We start from the raw sequence: 20,348 nt of genomic DNA on the forward strand, positions 1-20,348 counted from the left end.
TTGAACAATGTATAGCCTTCCCATTCCTTTCTCACAAATGACCGACCAAATCATCACCGATGTTGGATGTTTGACGGTTTGAATAATACAGCTACTTAAATATTTCTCTCCAACCTTCCTTTTCACGTATTGTGCTTTTTTGATAAGACTTGGAACGTGCTCTCATCACTAAAGCAAACCTAAAAATATGATACGATGGTTCATTGACCACAATGCATGGATTATCTAAAAAATTTAAAGTATTATTTAATAAAATAATCTGTTATACCGTTTTCCAATCGTCTTCAGTCCAATTTCTATATTTTTTTGCCCATTCTAATCGCTTCTCCATCATTTTTGGCGTTAATTTTGGCTTTTTAGCCGGACGTCTTGAGCTGTAGCCAAGATCGTGTAGACGACGCTGAACCGTTCTCTTGGACATCTTAATACCAGAGCTCTCCAACTTCTCAGTGATATCATCATTTGATGCTAGCCTATCTTCCAATACTATTTTGGTAAGAATTCTTTCACCTCGTGGAGTAAAAATTCTTTTTTTACCACAGTTCCCAGTCCTTTTTGGAGTCAGGTTTTCCATGTTGACAATTTTTTTTTGGATATTCTGCACTGACACTCTAGAAACATTACATCTTCTGGCGATTCCTCTTTGGGAAAAACCAGTATTTGTAAGAAGTGCTTGGATTTCACTTTTTTTTTCTGGAGATAAGTCCTTTTTTTTTGCCCATTTCTAAAAAAATAACCAATTTTAGTATGAAAATTTCTATTATTACTTAAAATAATTTTAATCACAAAATATTGAGTGAAATAAAAATATTTTTATGTTAATTTATGTAATGTAATATTCTTAAAGTAATATTAGTCGATTTGAGTACTTACTTTAATGATAACTTTAAAAATATACCAAAACTAACAGAGAGTATTCACCACGTGCACTGTAAGAATAGCGGTCTCAAGATGGCGTCACACAAAATGGCTGTCAAAAATGACAGTGTTTACACCAGCATAATATTTTAAATAATTTTGTCAACGTATAACTATATTGTATGCATCCAAATAAATTAAATTATATAATTTTGAACTATAATGCCAAGAAAACAAAAGATAAGCAAGGTATGTTAAAATTTATTGGGTGGCCATAATAAATTGTCATACGACTGTATATATATATATATATATATATATATATATATATATATATATATATATATATATATATATATATATATATATATATATATATATATATATATGTATATATATATATGTATATATATATATATATATATATATATATATATATATATATATATATATATATATATATATATATATATATATATATATATATATATATATATATATATATATATATATGTATATATATATATATATATATATATATATATATATATATATATATATATGTATATATATATATATATATATATATATATTTCAATTTTTTTTTTAATTTTGCTTGCAATAAAATGTCACAGTACAATAATATGCCGTGTATATGGTGTTACAATTAAAAAAATTCTAATATCAGCATAATTAAAATCAGAAAAACACTCACATATATAAATATAAGCATATATACACTTACAAATGTATAAATGCGCATATATATAAACTGCTAACAATTACACATAAGCTAGGATCTAAAAGATGATCACAAGATCTTGTCGTCAGAACCTTATAAAATACAAGCAAGCAAAGTAAAGACAACATACAATTTATAATATAAGTATAACAAGTATAACATACAGTTATAATATACAATAAAGTAAAGTAAAAATTTAAATAAAAAAGTAATAAAGTTAAATAACAATTTTCAAAATATTAGAAGTCTCTGAGTATATTATCAAGTGAAAAAACATGTTTTTTAAAATTGAATTTGAAAAGATAAAAGGAAGTTGGTTGATCGAAAATCCGCAGAACAATATTATTTCTTAGGTTGGGTCCACGAGAAGCAATGCAAAATTGATTAAATTTTGTGTGACAAAACGGCTCATTTAAAATATTATGTTTCTCATATCGTATTTGTTGTTAGGTTTGAATTTGAAAATATTATTAAAAGCGGTAGGGGATAAATTATTTCTCCATAAATATACAAAACATAAAACTTTAAAAATATTGACTTCAAATAAATTTAATACTCTCATTTCAGTAAAAATAGATTTTGTATGTGTAAAACGATAGCATAGTTAATTATGCGGATCGCATGTTTTTGACGACGATAAAGAAGTTTTAACTTTTTACAGTACTCCCCCAAGCAGTGTTAGCGTAATTTATGTAACTGTGGATAAAAGAGTAATAAAGTTGGCTTAAGCAATTTTTATTAAGGTAGTTACGAGCTTTATATAGAATCCCAATGCTTTTTGAAATTTTAGTTGGTACATAGAGATAAACGCCTAAGAATTTTGTAACGTAATCATTTTTTATTTCAATTTCGTCTATATAAAGTTGCGTCGTGTTTTTTGGGTAAAATCGTTTTTTTGCATAGGAATGATATAGAGTCCATTTGATTTTATTAATAATATAAAAATAGCTTATAACATTTAAACGAATTTGATATATGTTTTAATTCTTTATTCATTGTGGTGAAGAGTTCATATATACTACTACTTGAGAGGAATAGATTGGTATCATCTGTGTTCATGATACTTATAAGGTTAGAAGCTTTATTCAAATCATTTATATATATATCTAAAAAAGTAGAGGTCCGAGGATTGAACCTTGAGGAACACCACATACGATATCAAGATAATTATTTTGATAACAGTCGTTACTAATTACAAATTATTCTCTCTTTGTTAAGTACCTTCTAAACCATTTTAAAGCAGTACTTTTAATTCCATATTATTTAAGTGTTTGTAGTAAAATATAATGATTTACTGTCGAAAGCTTTTGATAGGTCAATGAAGATACCTAGCAAGTACTGTGATTTTCGAGATTTCATGCACAAACTAGATTATTGCATGATCTGTTGAGCTACCTTTTTTAAAGCCAAACTGTTTGTTATATAGTAAGTTATTTTTTATGAAATGTTTGTATATTCTATTAGACATTATTCTTTTTAAAATTTTTGAAAATACCGAAAAAACAGAGATGGGACGATAGTTACTAATATTTGATCTGTCGCTCTCTTTAAAGATAGGAGTAACTTTAGCAACTTTTATTGTTCTGGGAATATTCCTTGATAAATGGAAGCTTTAAAAACTTTAAAAAGAACATGTTTTAATATACCGAAACAGTCTATAATTACATTTCGATTTATTTCATCTGCTACTGTTGCTTTATTTCTTTTCAAAGAATTCAAAGCTACATCAAATTCCTTAAAAGATAGTTCTGAGGTTAATTCATCAGAACAAATGCAATTATCCATAGGTACGAGGAAATCATTAAAGGAAGCTGTCATATTTGAAATCTTATTTGATAGGGAAGGACCTATTCCATTAAAAAATTAAATTCATGGGATATGGCTCTTGGGTCATATAAACTTATGTTATCAACTGCGGCAGAAAACCAAAGCATGATTTTTGTTTTCCAGTAATTTTTTTGATTATTTGCCATTTGCGTTTCAAGTCGTTTTTACATTTATTAATTAATTCTGAGTAGTAATTTCTTTTTAGGCTTATACTTATTTTTTCAAACAGATATTTGTAGTTTTTATATATGTTTTCGCTAGCAGGTGTTTTTGTTTCAAGATATTTAATATATAACTTCTGTTTAATTTTTGACTACTTTTTTAATCTCTTCGTAAACCAGGGACTTTTTGAGCTTTTGTTTATTTCTATTATTTTTTCAACAATTGGAAAATTAGCGTCGTAAACAGAAAACAATGTTTTATTCAATGTTTTGTAGATGTTATTTGTATTGTCATTAAAATCAAAATGATTCCAATGGAGTAAAGATAGCTGATCTTTAAATAGTTCGAGATTTTTTCTTTTGAGATATTAATATTTTTTTCTAAATTTGAGTTTAAAATTAGGATTATAGGAAAATGATATATCAGTTTTTATAATACCTTTTTGAATATCTTTATTAAAAATGTTTGTTGTAATGATATTATCTATTAGGGTAGCCGAGTTTATTGTTACCCTAGTAGGGCGAATTATTAGGTTAAATATCCATGGTCATTGTTATAAAGAAAACAACTCATATTAAAGTCCCCAGTTACAAAATTTTTTTTTTCTTTCTGCGTCACTTGTGTTCACGATACTTTGTAAAAACAAGCTTTGGTTTTCGCTCGCCCCGTCAGGTAGTCGATAACAACTGCTTAGAAAAATATTTTTTGTTTTTTCAAGTAAAAGTTCAATTGTTAAAACTTCTTTATCGCTATCGGAGACGCTTAAATCATTTGTCATATTACAAAAGATATTTTTATAAACATAAATATATATATATATATATATACATACATATATATGAGAGATATATATCAGGCTGTTCCAAAAACTGAAGACTTTCATGATAATATAACAAACTGTATGACAATAATTTTTTGTCGTACAGTTTGTAAGCTATTGTTTCTCAGGCAGTAGAAATACTGCTCATTACAGAAAATCAAATACTGTCGAAGTTTATTGTTTAAAACACTACATGATTTTTATATAGAGAGAAATTGTTTAACAAAGAGAATGAAAGTAACGTCACAGTAAAAATATTTATCAACTACGATAAATTATCAATGTTGAAAATTACCTGTTTATGCAAAGTAAAAAACTAGAGAGTGACAGCTGGTGTGAAATCTGTGAAAATGGTAAGCTCCTGCTAAAGGCAGTAAAAAGACATTTAATCAAAGCAAAAAAACTTAATGGTTAAAATCTGCCAGGTGGTCCATTGGATTTTGTGAAACTTGCTGTTTGCTCTGTCATGTCACTTGTGTTTTTGGAAGACAATTGTCTGGAATGTCCAATAAGAACTGTAATATTAAATTTTTATCAAGAGCTAAAAAAAATTAATTTTCACCATATTATTGTTGGATAACCTAAAAAAAGTTGTTTGGGATGTTCATCAAGAAGCAACTGATGAAGAAGCCATGGTTTTACTAGAAATTTTTGATCGAAGAAAAATTTAATTCTTTGCCAATAATTAGAGTTAATAAGACTAAAAGCTAATTTCAAAGAAATTATATTAATAATCAATGTTGCGTGTGTGTGTATGTACATACACATAGCATGTGCCTATATGTGTATGTATCTACACATATATATGTATACATTTTATATCTTTCTTAACTAGGTTTACTTTTAATTTTTTGGTACTTTTTTGTTTCTTAAATTCTTATACTTGACGTTTTGTAAAGATTTTTCAATATTTTACGGACTTGTAAAATACGATTGTAATGGGGCTCGGTGATAAGGCTAATTGATGCCTTCTTCTTGCTCCAGCCATTTCCTTTTATTATATTTGTACGTTTTATATATTCTTAACGGCGAAATAAATGAAACTACTACTACTACTACTACTACTACTACTACTACTACTACTACTACTACTACTACTACTACTACTACTACTACTACTACTACTACTACTACTACTACTACTACTACTACTACTACTACTACTACTACTATTACTACTACTACTACTACTACTACTACTACTACTACTACTACTACTACTACTACTACTACTACTAAAGTTAATTTTTTTTTAAACTACAAAAATAAACATCTCCACAAGATCCAGAGTGTTCATTTTGGGTATAAAGTATTTCTCCATTCTCAAAGCAACATGTTACTTGACTGCACTATGAAACTAGTGAAACTATTAATTGGCAAGTTTACAGGGAAGTTTTGTCAGCTAAAGCTATGATCGAAAATTTTAAACAATTTTTTACTACTACTACTACTACTACTACTACTACTACTACTACTACTACTACTACTACTACTACTACTACTACTACTACTACTACTACTACTACTACTACTACTATTACTACTACTACTACTACTACTACTACTACTACTTCTACTACTACTACTACTACTACTACTACTACTACTACTACTACTAAAGTTAATTTTTTTTTAAACTACAAAAATAAACATCTCCACAAGATCCAGAGTGTTCATTTTGGGTATAAAGTATTTCTTCATTCTCAAAGCACTATGAAAACTAGTGAAACTATTAATTGGCAAGTTTACAGGGAAGTTTTGTCAGCTAAAGCTATGATCGAAAATTTTAAACAATTTTTTAAAGTAGCTGATCAACTGAGCAATACTACAGTGATGTAGGTGTTTTGAAAGGAAAATAGACCATTGTTAAATTTATTTCAAAAAAATTTATTTTGACCGCAATAATTTTTTTTCTTTAAACAAAAACCTCACATCTATATTATTTGTTTGAGTTGAGTAATTCTGTATATAACTTTGTAAAATACCTTTTTAAGTAAATTATTCACCTCTTGTATGGTTATTTTTTTTTAGCTGTGTAACCAGCCAATATGAAAAAAAAAGAAGAGGTTTTTGTAAAAATAGAGTGGGTTAGCACCCTTGGTCTTAATGCGTTTAGGCGCCTTTTACCCATGATCAAAAGTGTATTCACAGAAAAAGGAAATAATAAAATGCAAAAACTATTAAGTAACAGAAAAATTGTGTACAATCTCAGCAAACATTGTTGTAGTAGATTTGCAGCATTTATGAAGGCATTTTGAGTTGTTCATTGTAGTTTGCTCATCAGTTACTTAGTGGATCATTAGTGGCAGTCGCAATAAGTGATCATCTAATAACTTTTCAACATGTAATATAGTGGCTAGTGATCGGTTAGCCACTTTTGGCGGCTAGCACTAATGGTCCACTAAGTAACCTATGAGCAAAACTACAGCGAACCGCTCAAAATGTCTATATAAGTCTACTTAAATTCAGCTATAGAATGTTTGTTGGGATATATCATATTATTATTATATCATATTAAAACAAAGTGATATTGTTTTTGAATAATTATTTTTTTCCCAGAATATAGTTATACAAATGTCCATTTACAATAAAAAGCTTATAAATATTTACCCAACAATTAAATATATAACAATGTAACACAAAGACGTTTCATGTTTTTTTACAAATATTTTTTTTTAAAAAAGACCGCCTAGAGGTAAAGTTAATGAAAATGCAAGCAGCTGTTAATGCAGTTTTCAATGGCCAAACAGTTTATTGTATACCTAAAGCAAGAGCGGATCCAGACCCTCAAGTAAGGAAGAGGAGGGGGGCAATTCTATAGTTTTTTTGATTCGGTGGATCCTGGCCGTCCAAGAAGGAAGAAAATTCCATAATATAGGAATGCGCCAAGAAAAATTCATTGCAAATTCCTATTCAAACTTTTGAGTTCTTTTGATTGACAAAGAAAATTTCACTATTCTGTCATCAATTTCACTATTCTGTATTATTGTCAATCAAAACAACTCGAAAACTTAAATAGGAATTTTCAATGAATTTTTCTTGGCGCATTCCTATATTATAGAATAGTATTATAGATTACTTTATTGATTTTATGTTAAATAGAAATGAGTTACTGCTCTTATTCGTTATACAGTTTTTCAAAATTTTCACCAATATAAAAAAACGTTTGTCTGCGACACAAATTTTAGCTATAAAACATTTATAATGTAAATGAGACAGGTCTCACAACTTTGCATAAACCAGAGAAATTATTTGCTGGTAAAAGAAACAAACATGGTGTAAGGATAACTTTGCCAGTAAGAGGAATTTTGGTAGCAGTTTTTTTTAGCAGTTAATGCAATAGGAAACTCAATCCTTGGTGTTCTACCTGGATGTGTTGGAGGTTGCAAATCCGTCAAGTTGGATGAATGTTGCAACGTTTTTAGAATGGATGAAATTTTGTTTTTCAAAATGCGAAATGTTCTGCAGCTAACATAGTACTTTTACTTTTTGACAACCACGAGAGCCATGTTTCAATTGTGTGTTTAGATTTAGCAAAAAAAATGCATAACTTATCTGTCCTTTACACCCCCTTGTAGTCACAAGCTGCAGCCAATGGACCGGTTAGTTTTGGAGCCATTAAAATGTTTATAAAATGCAATCTGTAATGATTAGTTTGTAACTGATTTAAGACCAATGACAATATATACAATATACCTGCAGTTGCAAGTAAAGCAAATAAAGTAATCTATTCAGCAAATTTCCTGTGGCAGGAATTAAGCCTTTTAATTCTTACATACTTGCTAATAATGTGTTTTTGACTCCATCTGCAAGAAACCATCCAGAACCAATCACTGCTAACTCAGATCCAGATTTCATTGATTCACTTGTATTATTGTACCTTTAATCATATATTGACAAACCTGTCGATAGGTTCAGTTTTTAGTGTATTGCATATTCAGCTTTTAAAAATAACTGACCCTGGGAGTCAACTATCCAGTGTTTTTACTAACATCTCTTACCAATAAAGTCAAGAAATAGTTGAGGCATTTTCCAAATACTGGATTAAAAAAATCTGTTGAAGGATTTAAGTGTAAACATATACGATTACTCACAGACTCCTATTTGTGATGTAAGTATCACAAGTTACTATGTAAGCTTCATGAAATAAAAAAAAAATTTCAACCAATTAAGAAAAAATTTTGGGAAACTTTATGTCAAAAACTTTATGTCAAAAAAAGAATTTTATGGCAAGAAAAAGAAAACTCCATGTTGAAAGTGATAAAAGTAAAAAAAAAATATTTTAAGCTGTAATAAATACATTATGTAGACAAAAGTTAAAATAGCAGCAACTTATTATTTTAATTTATGAAATTACTTAAGAAGTAATTTCATAAATTAAATTTCGTAAATAATATTTTTGTTTCGTTGGTTTTGCTTTTTTTGTTGCATTATTTTTTTTGTTTCATGGTAATGCATCTACACTAATGGAGTTTTAAAGATGCACTTTGTTAGATGATTGCCTACAAAATTTAATTTAATTATACTTGAACAGTATCTTTCATAAATCATTAGATGTTTTTAAATTATTGACATGAAAATAAAAGAACGGAGATGCAGAAGTAGATATTAAAAATATTGACAATGACAATGAAGAAAAATATTTATAAAACCTATACTTTTTGTTTTTCCGTGGCATGTGCTTTCATGACAATAAATAATTTTAGTTAATTTGGAGTAGATAAATTAATTTGAAATATTATCCAAGAACACTTATCTAAAATTAAATTAACTTAATTAACTCTTTTACTTATTTGAAAAAAAATCTGAACCTTTATCTTTAATCAATTTGATAGCCTTCTATCAATTTAATTGCATCTTATCAATTTGAATGATAGCTCTATATATTTGAATAAAGCTCTAAGTAGAAACATTATTTTACAGCGTTTCCATCGTACCTTCCGATACCCATGTTTTAAAGAAAAATAACAGAAAATTTAGAACTCTTGCAAATAATATTTAAACCAGGGATGCGGAGTCCCAAAAGGACTCCGGCTTTATACCTCTACTTTTTCCAAGTCTGTAGTGTCTAGAAGCTCTAAACATGTTTGTTGACTTATGATCTGCTATAAGAAAAAAATTCATGAGATTTAATGACTTGAAACTTATTGTTTTTAAGCTTAAAGTCCCGGAGTCCTTGCCGCCATTATACCTACGGACTCCGGGTTCAAAAAATGATTGTTCCTCTAACCTAAAAGTCTTAATTTTTTTCCTGTCAGCAGTCCATAAACTTATTTATATTTTTAGAGCTCCTGGATACCAAAAACTAGGATGAAGTAATCTTTCTGTAACTTTCAAATCCGGAGTCCTTTTTCGGACTCCGCATCCCTGTATTAAACCCCAATTACTGTTAATTAAGAGATTTTCAAATGTTATCAGAGCCGTTTATGACTTTTTGTTAATTTATTTTTTAATTTACAATTTAGTTTATAAATTTCCTTCCGTGATGAAACAGATTTTTTCAGCCGGGTCTGATATTTGAATATCAGACCCGGCTGAAAAAATCTGTTTCATTATATTGTACAATTTTTATTGTACAATTTTTAATATTCAAATAAATTTCTTTTCCTTAAACAACTTTCTTCAATTCAATATATATATATATATATATATATATATATATATATATATATATATATATATATATATATATATATATATATATATATATATATATATATATATATATATATATATATATATATATATATATATATATATATATATATATACATTTCTGCCGTCCTTACTATCTTCTTCTTTTCCTTATTTATCGTTTCGGCTACCTTCTCAATCATTTTCAGGTTCAGCAGGTATAGAGCATCTGCCATGAACTAATATAAATCCGGTTTACTCTGAAATTTTTACTATTAGTTTTAAGATACATATTATTTGTTGATAACAAATTAAAACTAATAAAAGAGAGTATCTTAAAAAGCTCGAAGTGGATAGAAATATCTTCCAAAAATTAAAAAATCTCCCATTTCGTGTATTAAGCACCTTAGAGTACAAGAAGGATTCAACCTGGAGCTCACTCTAATCAAACCTGATGATCAACTCCATGTTGTCCGCCTAAATGCTTGACCAGGCTTTCTGTAATTTTACATATATTGCTCTACTACGCCCTTTATTTTCTTACCAATAATAACCTCAATAAAATGAGTGATAAGAAGTGTAATTCCAGCATGTATCACCTGCAGAAAAACAAGAGCAAGGAAATGTTGATGGTATTTATAAGGATGGTATTAACTCTATAAATACACCAGAGTCTAACTAAATATTAGCCCTGAGGATCTAAATTTTTATATAAATAATAAACAGCTAGATATTTCTATTCTAAATGAATGCAATTTAATTTAGTTTACTCAAAAAAAATACTACTAACTTTAGATTTAATTTTGATTTTTTATTTACGTTGGCTTTTACGGTAAAATCAGAATATTAAAGTAATTCAATGAAAACTAAAGCTTATGACTCAAAACTAAGGTTTCCTTTAAATCTTATGCAAAAGAGCCAGCATCAGATTTAAAGCTAAAGTTCACTTAAAACTCTCTTTTCATTTGTCTTTTCTCTACTTTTTTAATTTTCATTCTTGGTAAATCTACCAATGCTGAAACCCCATGTAATAATTATTGCAGAGCTTCAAAATCTCATCCGTTTTAAAGAAATAGAACATTTAAAGTTTGTTAATTTCTTAGGTATTGGTTACTTTTTATTTATTTACGTTTAAATTTTATTATTTGTTTGTTTGTTGATTTATCTGCTCGTTTATTTACAATTGAAAGTTACATTATTTGTTACCTAACGGGAGCTGCAGAAATAATGACCTAAACCAGCCTTGTTCCACGCATCCATAACAATAGAATTAACACATCTATGGTTAAGATCTTTACAAGATTCGCTCAAAAACCTTTGCCTGGACACCTCTGAGAACTAGCTAAAACAAGTTTAGCAGCTTTAAACTTTAACAACGAGGGAAATTTTATTAACTATATATATCTGAGCACATTTCTAATGCTGGGGAGCTGGCTCGTAGGCAGCTGGTTAAATGGATACTTGAGAAGAAAAAGTAGTCTTATGGTATAGGTCAGTATCTTTCTCTTTTTTTCCTTTATTTGTGTCTTTCTTTTAAAGACAACTTATATTAGTTTCAATAAATTAAACGATATATATAAATTTATTTTTTTATTGTGAGTACAACCCATATTAGAAATATTATGAAATATTAAGTTATATAACTTACATTTATTTATTTAATCATTCAACAAATGACAACTATATGATGTAATTTTAAAAACGTAAAGTATGATTAAACTCTTCGTAATTAAATTTTCATTTTTACTTAAATAAAAACTTTTTTAATTGACCAAAGACAACTTTCTTTTTTTAATCGACCAAAAGACAGTTCGGATTTTATTTATAAACAAGTATATGATGAGCATATTGTTGAGCCTTATTGTAAACCACGTGTGTTCTTGAGCACAATTATATTAATATTGGAACTCTTGAAGGTGCTTAATGCATGAAAACTATTTAACTAAAGTATTGTGTTGCAAAAACAAAATTAATATGTATCAGAGAAGAAGAAAGTTTTTTTCTTCCTTACAAGGCTTACGAGAACTAACTCGTATTAAGCTTAAGCATTTTTTGAGCCTTTTAAAATTTTTTGCATAAGCATACCAAAGCTTGTTTCATAGTTTTCATATGCTTTTTCAAAAAATAAACACGTACCAAACTAACAATAATTGTATTCAACATTGGAATTATCATCATCATGTCAACATATCATCATAGGAATTATCAACATAGGAATTATCAATAAGTTGATTAAAAAACAAAATCATGAGAAAAACGTTACTTACAAATTAATCAAATGTAGACCTCATGGAGACATAAAAAAAAGGAAAATCTTAAGAGGTATTCTGAATTAAAAAATTATGTCTCTAGTACACTCTGTTGTATCACATTATAACTTATTTTACAATAGTTATACAATACACATCTTCAAAATATGTTTAATCATAGTAAACCTTGTAATATGAACATTGTTTGAACATATTGTATGTATGCACCATTTTGCTTATTCACATTATTCGCACCATTTTGCTTATTCACACCGAGTTGGATTTCAGACAAAAAAAGTATTTTAATCAAAATTTCTACTTCCGCCGGGTTTTTTTTCAGTTCTTAAAAAATAATTAATCAGCTACACATGAAAAATTACAATGCTCATCATTTTTATGCTTAGGATTAAATTAGTTTATAAATATTTTTAACAATTAAGCTATAACTAAATGAAAAAGTAGCAATAAAATGAGCACATTTAACATTTGTTTGTGCATCATCTTTAGTTGTTAATCTTGCAATAAACACCTATAAAGAACAAGTTATCTTCTTATCAACTATTTTCAGTTTAAACTTTACTTTATTTAGTAAAATATTGCAAATATTATATTTACATCTGTAAATAAATGAATAATATTAAAAAAAGGCACATAAAAACTGTATCCCGCTATCATATAGTAATTTAAGACATCAACGACATTTGACTCATTATTAAATCTTATTTACACGAAGACTTCTTATAAATCTTTTTTAATATAACTCTTCCCAATGGGTATGCGTTGTCCTGATGACGTCCGTAAGAAGCCTAACGGACGTCCCCTGAACGTACGCACTGGGTTATTTTTTGTAATCCGTATTTTCAAAACAGATTATAAGTTTCTTGGCATTCTTGTCTCTTTATCAAAGCAACCTATTTATATACATCTATATGATTTTCATCTATTCTTAAGGTCTAATTCTAAATCATTTTAAATAAAGCTTAATAAATATTGATTTTAAGTTTTAAATTCTTATCTTTTCTTGTACACATTTATCAGTGTTTTTAGAAAAAATAACAACAAGCTTTAAACAAGTTTTTAAACAGTTTATCTTTAAACAAGCGTTAAACAAGTTTTTAAACAGTTTATTTTCAGTGAATGCAAGAACATTTTTTATTCCAGTGAGAAACTGCATATTGGGGTACTTTCAACTTTTCCCTGATGTGCAATCCTTCTTTTATCTTTTTATTCCAAAATTCATTTTCTTTTTTTTTTTTGTTAAAGTTAAGGTGTTCATGAATGCAGGAGAGCAGTCACGAAAACGTTTCAAAAGAATGTATTAATAGTCTTAAAAGTAATAAAAGTGCAGGGATTGATAAAATTAGTGTAAATATTGTTAAGTCAGTTTTCGATATTATTGAATCGTCATTATTTCATATTATTGACCTTTCATTAAAACTAGGTGTTGTGCCAAAAAAACTTAAAGTTGCCATAATCACTCCAGTTTTTAAATCTGGTGACGAAACTAATATTTCCAACTACAGACCTATTTCCGTCTTACCTTGCTTCTCAAAATTATTGGAACTAATTTTGTACAACAGACTTAATCACTATTTGATGTTAAAAAGTTTGTTGTACAGTAAACAATTTGGGTTCAAAAAAGATAATTCAACTAACCATGCGGTAATCGAACAGATTAATCATGTATCAGATGCATTCAATAATGACTATTTTGCCTTAGGAGTTTTTATTAATCTGTCAAAAGTTTTTGACACTGTTAACCATAAAATACTTATTAAAAAACTGGAACTCTATGAAGTAAGAAATAAAAACTTACTTTGGTTTGAATGTTACCTGGCGAACAGGTCACAATGTATTATTTATAAAATAATTGAAAAAGAAAAACACATTACATGTGGTGTGCCCCAAGGTTCAATCTTAGGACCATTATTATTTTTATTGTATATAAATGATTTGTTATCAAATATTTTAAATGTTGTATTGTTTGCAGACGACTCCAATCTTTTTTATTCCAACAAAAACATTAAAGTTCTCTTGAATATATTTAATAAAGAGCTATTAAAAATAAACGAGTGGTTAACAAGTAATAGGCTTTCGTTAAATATAGAAAAAACTAAATTTATTTTATTCTCCAAACCTAGTAAAGGTGATGATGTTTCTCTAAAATTACCTAATCTTTTAATTAATAAAACATTTATTAAAAGGAAACCAATTGTTAATTTTTTTAGGAGTAATACTAGATGAAAATTTGTCATGAAAAGCACATATAAAATACATATAAAATCTCAATAAATATTTCCATATTATATAAAACTAATATGGTTTAGTTCAACTTACTTAACACCACTTCCTTGAAAAAAATATGCTTTTCATTTATTCATAATTTTATCTTTTATTGTAATATTGTATGAGGTAGTACTAATTATAGTAAATTAATTTTTATAGTAAACAAAAACACGCATGCAGGATTGTATTTGGTGCACACTGAACTTTTCATTGCGAACCTCTTTTAAGGAAGTTTGGTGCCCTAAGTATCTATAAACTTAATATACACCAAGTTCTATAATTCATGTTTAAAATAAAACATGGGCTTTCTCCTATTGTATTTCAGTCTTACTTTAGTGAAATCTCGCACAAGTATCCTACTAAATTTTCAATTAACAACTTTATTGTACCAAAAACCAATTTAAAACTAAGTTCTTACCAAATCTAACACCGCAGACCGTTTCTATGGAAACACTTTTCAAAATTTATTATAAAAAAAAATAATATTCAATACATCTCTTTGGAACAATTCAGGAAAGAATCTAAGAGTCTTTTATTACAAAATGACTTTGATTTAAAATATCTCTTTTAAAATAAATACATAAATAAAATAAATTATCTAAAAAAATAGTTATTGACACTACTTCTCTTTCGTTGCAGTTTTATTTTTATTTTATTTTTATTTTTTTTTGTTAAAATACTTTAATACTTTTATGTTGTTGTTAATCTTTGATATATTGCGTTATATTTCAACACTAATATTTATATTATATTAATATTTATATTGTAACTAACATGTGTAAAATTCTTATTATGTATATAGCGACTTTTCTTTTTTGTATACAAATTGACGATTTTTTCAATATAAATAGGGCTCGATGATAAGACTTCTGCTTGCTCCAGCTCTTATTTATTAACACCATTTATTTCATTGTAAATTTTAATATACGGCAAATAATAATAATAAAAAAAAAAAAAGCACAAAAAAAAAAATGACATATCTTGATATGTGGGAAAGCTCTTTACTAAAAAATTCTTGCTTGGTTGTCTATTATTTTTCTGTACTTTTACGTAGTTTAAATGGCTTTGCTGTTTTTATTTTTTCACTGCTATTATCGATTGATGATAATTTCTCACTCTATGGTTCTCTAGTCTCAGTTAAACAATAAAAAAACAAAAATGCAAGTCAAAGAAAAGTCTTGTTACTTTTTATGCTTTATTAAAAGTTAGATATATACAAATAAAAATAAAGATAAATAAACAAGTTTTAGAGGGTGAAAGAAAATTGCAGAAGACATTAAAAAACTTTCATTTTTTCGCAATGCTCCAGCTATGGAAGTTTTGGAAGATACTAGAAAACTCTTGAAGAGACTAAAATATTCTGGAGGGGTTAAGAACATCTCAAAAATATATATATAATGTAAATAAATATAAACTATAGCTGCGTTGAGATGAAAGTTAAGGTTGCCGAAGTAAAAAATGCTTCACACATATTACCTTTGGTAGCAATTGTTAAACTTTCATTTTATGTATGTAATGAAGACCCTTCCCCCTCCCCTCCTCCTCCTCCTACTGCAAGTACTTGTTTCAGTATTATGTCAACAATATACTTGTTTGAGGCAAAAATGAATGTTAAAAATCGGTTATAAACTTATACTTACGATAAGTAACTTCAAAATCTAAGTGCATATAGAATTTCGTTATTGATTTATTTCAGTGGAAACAAGGAATAACAACACAATAAAGCTAAAATTTTGTTCAGAAATCTAAAGTTATATTAAAAATTTGCGGAAAAAAATTTTAGTCATTTGGGTCCCAGCAAACTTTATAATTGGGCGCATTACGAGACACATTAAAAAAATTATTTGTTGCTTATTAATTATTGCTGCTTTTATAATTGTTATTATTTTTTTAGAGTAGTTTATTAATTTTAAATATTTGAAATAAAATTTATTAATTTATTAATAATAGTTTGAAAAAATTTATTAGTTTATTAATACTAGTTTGAAAAAATTTATTAATTAATAATAACAATTAAAAAAACAACAAAAACTTCAAATTTATAAAAACAACGACTACTTCAAAAAATAATTAGGGGTGATTTGCCTAAATTGGAACAGCGCCTTAATTAAAACACTTGCTTTTATCTTGGAAGTAAAACACCTCATGTCTTTATTTTTCATTTTTGTAGCAAAACATCTTATTTTCAACGTTTTGAAAGTTATTCCTAAAAAAAATGCACATTCTCCATCAATTTAAAGATTTCTTGCGTCGTTTTTTTCAGGTGATCTAATTTTATGTTCACACTAAATAATACTTTAAATAAAATGGTTGCAAATCCGGATAGATTTCAATTTTTTTTAAGTCGGCTTCAAAAATTGTGAAGGTCGACTTTTAATGGCTGGAATTGTTAAGATCTTTGTTTCCTCTATGGTTAAACTTCTCGGGGTTACAATTGATAAGGATTTGAAGTTTCATGATTATATTAAAAGTTTGTTTGGAAAAGCAAATAAGAAATCTTTCACGAATAAAAAGCTTTTTATCATGAACTACTTTCTCTCTTATTCAATGCTTTTACATTGTCAGTTTTTTCGTAATGTCTTTTGATTTGTTTTTCTCAAGATATAATAATAATCTAATTAATAAAATTCATTAAAAAAGACTTTTCATTTTTCATAAGGCTATATCTCTCATTAGATGAAACTCTAAATTAAAAAATAAACCAAGTTTTTAAATGGTACACATACACAAATATGTATATATATATATATATATATATATATATATATATATATATATATATATATATATATATATATATATATATATATATATATATATATATATATATATATATATATATATATATATATATATATATATATATATATATATATATATATATATGTATATATATATATATATATATATATATATATATATATATATATATATATATATATATATATATATATATATATATGTATGTATGTATATTTGTGTGTGCGCGTGTAAAATAAAAATAAAAATTGAATAAAAGAGAGAATTTAAAAAAAAAAATCTTTTTTTTTGTAGGCAGTAAAATAATTGTTAAGGCAGTTTAATTTCTTTTTTATTTTTATCAGATGTATTTTTCAGTTATTAACATGGCTTGATGATAAGACCTTGTCTTCTACCAGCTCCGGTCTAAATTTTTATGCGTTATATTTTGATGTTGTAAAAAACATTGTAAAAGCTTATTTTAAGTTACGAAATAAATAAATCTATAAATAATTATTATCAAAAATCCCTCCCGTATAGATTTCGCTGCAGTAAAAAATAATACTCCCACTTATAGTCTCTAAACATAAGTAAAAATAATAATAAACAATAAAAAATAACTTAAACAGAGCAACCTCGATATAGAACTCTCTAGAAAATGAAACTAAAAATGTCAATAAACAGTTTATAGATGTTCAAAAAAAAGAATTTTAGAATGGCATGGAAAATCTTGTATTTGTAAAGTTTGTCAAAAATTATTTTTTTTACTTTTATTTTTCATTTTTACGTCAAAAAAAATTAATTTTTTGTATTTATTGTCATTTATTTTATTTATTTTATTAATTTCCAAAATTGCAATATGCGTTTACATGCATACAAATTTACAATTATAATTTGAGTTAAACTTTTTATGTAACTTTTTATATATAAATCTCGATATGAATGTTTGTGTGCATTCTCTGATACAGTTTAATGTGTTGGTTTTAATTTGTTTATATGCTATATTATTAGTTTATATAATATAGGTTATATTAGTTTATATACTTTATAAAACTATTGTAAACATTCAACTGAAAATAAAGTTTTTAAATTTTAAATTATAAACACAATATAGATTGGTCCGAGGGTTAAACACAATATAGATTGCTCTGGGGGTTAAACTATACTGCTGATTTTATTATATGCAATAATTAACAATATAAACATATCTTAAAAATTGCTGCAAGCATGATTTTGTAGTGACATAACAAAATAGTCCAAAGTTTCCGTGATCGAGACATGGAGTTTTCCGTGATCGAGACATGGAGTTTTCCGTGATCGAGACATGGAATTTTCTTTACTTAATCAGCAATAAATTCAAAATATTAAAGAGTTATTTCAGGTGCAGTTTTAGAATAAATAGATACAATCATAAACATCAAAAATAATACTTACTTAGTGATTTTTAATTAAAAAAGTAAAGTTTAAAATAGTTTAAGCTTTTGTACAATTCATTATTTGTAGAATTTTATTTTGCACCGACAATTTTTAACCTATTTAAGTTTTGAATGAATTGTTTAAATTGTCGCTATACACAGCAAAATCGGGAATCCTTTGATCATTTTTTTCTTAAAACTAAAAATTTATTTCTTATTTTAAGATATTAATTGCGGAGTAGGAATTTTTTTTTCTTAAAACGAAAAATATATTTCTTGTTTTAAGAAAAAATCGCGGAGTAGGAAATTTTTGTACTGAAACAAGGAATATATTTCTTGTTTTAAGAAAAAAATTGCAGGGTAGGAAATTTTTTTTCTTGAAACAAGAAATATTTTTCTTGTTTTAAGAAATAAATTATGGGGTAGGAAACTTGTTTTTTAAAACAAGAAATATGTTTCTCTCCAAGCAACAATTGCAGATGAAAGAGCCAAAAATAATATAGGTGCTCAAAAAATAAACGAGATTATGGCTGTTGACATTAAATGTCTACAATTATAATCTCGTTTATTTTTTGAGCAGCTTTAGTATTTTTTGTTTCCGACAAATTTTTTTGAAAACGGAAATTAAGGTGGATAACAGTGTCTTATTAATCAGAAGACTGGGAAATTTAACCTAAAAATTTGTTTAGTCATTACACTTTTATGAATCACTGACAAAGTAAGGACTTTAAAAAACGCATGGGGTGGACTCCTACGAAAACCTGCCTTATACCTTAAGAAAAAAAACTTAAATGGAATTGATTCTTAAGAATACCTACATGATTGACTCATGAGAATAACTAATTATAGCTACATGGTTTTTTAACTCGAACACTACATTTAAGGAGCAATTAAGCGAGTGAAAGTCAGTATCAAATGAAGAACCCGCATTTTTTCAGAACCAAACATATATTGACTTTTGCTTTATGTTGCGCAACAATCACAGAATTATATTCCTTGTTAGTAGTGTGTTACTTAATGATACTACCCAGCGGGCATTTGGTTCTAAAAAGACGTCTTTTGAACATTCAAAAGACGCTCAAAACGACTTTTGAACGATAAGGAAATATATTTTCACAAGTGACCAGGCTTGTTATAGTAGTGAACTCTATATAAAGGTTATTACATAACTCTATAATTGACTTTGGGTTTTGGCTTGAGCAGATAGTCTAATTGATGCACTTTCGCGGTGCTCTGTGACAAGACCGTTAGGACTTCTTGGGGCACCTAAAAAATAAAAAAAAAATAAAAAAATGATTAAATTTTTTTTTTTTTATAAAAGTCATAAAAAAAACTCTTTTGAAAAAAAAAATTAATCAAATAGACTGTCTTTTTAAAGCCAAAACTCTTAGGCGATGTATGCATACTCCGCTACGTCTATCCTTACTTAATTCAGTCGAAGTTCTCCGCTGCGCGAATAGTTATTAAACATTTTTAAATATCTTTTTGTGAAAAATTTATTTTGTATAATTTCATATAGTATAAGTCTAAACATATTTTTGAAAGTTAGATCTGGTAACTAAGTGGTAACTAAGATCTAATGATTAGGTAGAATATAATTTATATTTTATGATATT

This window comes from Hydra vulgaris, chromosome 10, assembly GCF_038396675.1.
Source record: "Hydra vulgaris chromosome 10, alternate assembly HydraT2T_AEP".
Lineage (NCBI taxonomy): Eukaryota > Metazoa > Cnidaria > Hydrozoa > Anthoathecata > Hydridae > Hydra > Hydra vulgaris.